The following is a 3,200-nucleotide window of genomic DNA, read 5'->3' on the forward strand; positions in this document are numbered from 1 at the left end:
CAAAATTATAAAATAATAATAATAATAATAATAATAATAATAATAATAATAATAATAATAATAATAGCTGGATTAAGGTAAATTCAACAGTATAAAGTAAAATGAGGTAATATAGAAAGGTTGTAATGGAATATGTCGTAATAATGGGAAAATTAAAAGAACCATGGAAGGAGAAGAAGGGAAGTCAATGGGAAGTCAATCATAATGGTGGATATGTAACTGAAAATTTCAATAAAAATTATCATAAAAAAGAAGAGGGTGGTTGTTGCTGTTGGTAAAAGTCAAATATGCTCCTGATATTCTCTGTCATGAAGCTGAGGAAGACCTTGAAGTTACATATTGCGTCTAGGATATGTTCAGTAACTTCTGGTCCCTTGTGAAAAGCCCCTTAGGGGACTGAGTGGGGCAGACATCATGAGTTTGCTCCTAGAGTGACAACAGTGGCCAGTCTAGATAGGAATCAAGGCATCAGTTTCTCCAGAGAAAGTCACTTTCTCTTCTTGTGTGGGCGTACAAAAGTTTTCTCCTAGTGGCACCTGAATAGGCGCACCTGAGCTTGGTGGTATTTTGCTTTGTGAACATAAGTATCTTCTGCCATAGAGCCACAATTCTCAAAGCCTGAGCCAGTCCTTCCACAGAAATACAGCAAAATCAAATTTAAAATCAAAATAATTCTTAAGCAGTGTGGATGTGTGGGTGGTTTAGCATCAATCCATGACTGATGCACTATAACTGCATCAATGATACGCTGCAGTACACACCCGCAAAAGCCCTCCAGTATAGAGGGGGCCCTCAACAGCCTGCAAGGGAGGTTTGGGAGCTTTTCTTTAATACTGTTTCATCTTTTTGGCTTTCATATACCTCCCAAATAACCGTGTACTCTGGGTTGTCCAAATATTAATATCAATAAAATGGAATATAACTGATTTAAACCCATCAATAGAAAAGTTGTATTAACAGCCACTACAACAAAATAGTGTAAAACCATAAAACATAAGATCACGAACAATTCATACAGCACTAAAAACCAGCTAGAGAGAAAACAAAATTTATAAAGTATATAAAGTCATAATTACATAACCTCCAAGTGTCCCTATTTTCCAGGCACAGTCCTGGAATTACAAAAGCCATCCTGGCTTTTGATTTGATCCTGGGATGTCCCTATTTTTCTCACCGGCGCTGCAGCTGATAAGCTTGGCAGGAGGATTAGCCAGCACTTGTTTTGAGCAGTGGTGATGGCAGTGGTAGCTGCAAGGAAGCATCCTATTGCCTCTCCATGGCCACCACCGCTGGCCTCATAGCATGTTGAACAAATTTGCCCCAGGGATCTTCCCCAGAGGGTTAATTGCTCTGTGAAAAGTAGGAGTCTGACACCGAGATCAGGCCAAACCAAAGTTTGTTTATTTTCGAGAAAGTGCTACAAGGGCAACTCCCCAGCTTGTGCTGTAAAGAGTCCTGTAAACACAGTCCTATTTACATCAAAGGTGTTACGAAAAAGGAGCAATGCAGCAGCGAGCTCCAGATGGCTGGAAAGCCAAACAGGATGTTGATGCTTGGGACTGTACCGTGGGAACAAAGGAACAGTCTATTCACTGTACTGAGCACCGGATGTTAGCTCAGAGTGTCATCTGACCTGTACTGGAAGTACAGGGGAGGAGATCTCTCTCTCTGCTGTTGGTGTTAAGAGAGTGCAGACACTTTCTCTGTACTGCTGGAAAGAGAGAAATAAAGGCATGTAAATACATTTCTGTCTGTCTCTTTCCCCTCCCTGGGGATGGCAGGGAAGAGGGGAGGAGTGGTGTGTTCTTCTCACGCTAGAGGAGGATCGCCGATTGAGATCTCGCCTGATCTTGCCGGGAGTCGCAGACGGGGAGGTCAACAAGGAACTCAAGCCGGATGCCTGGAGAGTGACCAATTCCTCTGACAAGGCTTGATTCCTACAAAAGGTACTTTATACCTATAACCCATCCGCATTTCCCTCCTACAATCTCCTCTTGGTTAGGAGATTTCAGTTTACAGACTTCCCAGTCTGCCTATTTCATATTTCCCCCCTGATATATACCCCCACAGTTACACACATCCCATTATCATGCTGATTAGCTCCAGCTCCACCAGGGGTGGTTTGATTAATATTCATGGGCAATATCTTTCTAACTGTTCTCCATTTTTCCTCGTGATTCCCTCGTGTCCTAATACCTTATAAGGCATTACCTTTTGGCTACTCTGAGCAATTTCATTACATAACATAACATCACAAGTTTCTCTTTCTTACAGCAAGAGTTACAGCAAGAGATGGTCATTTCTGCTAAGCTTTTCTTACCCATTATTCCACATAGTGGCTGCTGGAGGGCAGGTGAGGAAGAGAGGCTGCCACTAAGAAGGCCTCACATGATGCAGTGGCTCTGAGATGCAGGCAGACAGCAGGGCTGTTCTGGGGGGGGGGGAAGAAAGGAGGAGTGAAGTGGAGGGCAAGGAGTCTTGATTTTTTTATAATGCTTTGTGTGTCTGTGTCTAATCTTGCCACTTTCTAAAATTTGTATATTGGAGTGGGGGGGGTGGAGTTTCAGTTGGTGAGGGAGTGAGAAATGTCCCTATTTTCATCTGAGGAATGTTGGAGGGTGTGATTGAATTATTAAAAGCAGTGCTTATTTTCCTGGGGGTACTCAGGGGTATGCAGTACCAGCACCCCCACAAATGTGAGTATTGGCACCTTTTTTCTTTTAAGAAAGCAGTGATTGAAAGCTGCGACAGGAGTGAGGGGATGGGGGAAAGATGCAGGTGATACTGAAAAGACCCTCCTTGGGGGAGCATCTCACATCCGGGGGGGGGCAAAGGGAAGACACCATGTGGATTATAAAAGGGAGACATAGCCAAGTTGCTGGACTACAACTCCCATCAACTCTAAATTCCGTGAGATTTCTCTCTGAGGAAGTGTGGAGATGGGGAGGTTGCATTTGCAAAGGGTTGTAAGTTGGGGCCCCACAGACAGTCTTCTTATTTCCTTCCTGCCTGAGCTTTAGTTGCAAAAGGTGCCTGGAGGGGTTGTTCTCCAGTAATCTATTAATCAATGTGGGCATTTTAACAGCTGGTGGAGGTCCTGTCATGAGAGGAAGGTGAACAACAGAACCAGGATCACAGGGGGTGGTGCTGCGCTGCTCGGCTCCCATCTGTGCCCCCACGGCGAAGCCTCTGCGCCGAAC

The sequence above is a fragment of the Podarcis filfolensis genome (genome assembly GCF_964270895.1).
Source record: "Podarcis filfolensis genome assembly, chromosome: 2".
NCBI lineage: Eukaryota > Metazoa > Chordata > Lepidosauria > Squamata > Lacertidae > Podarcis > Podarcis filfolensis.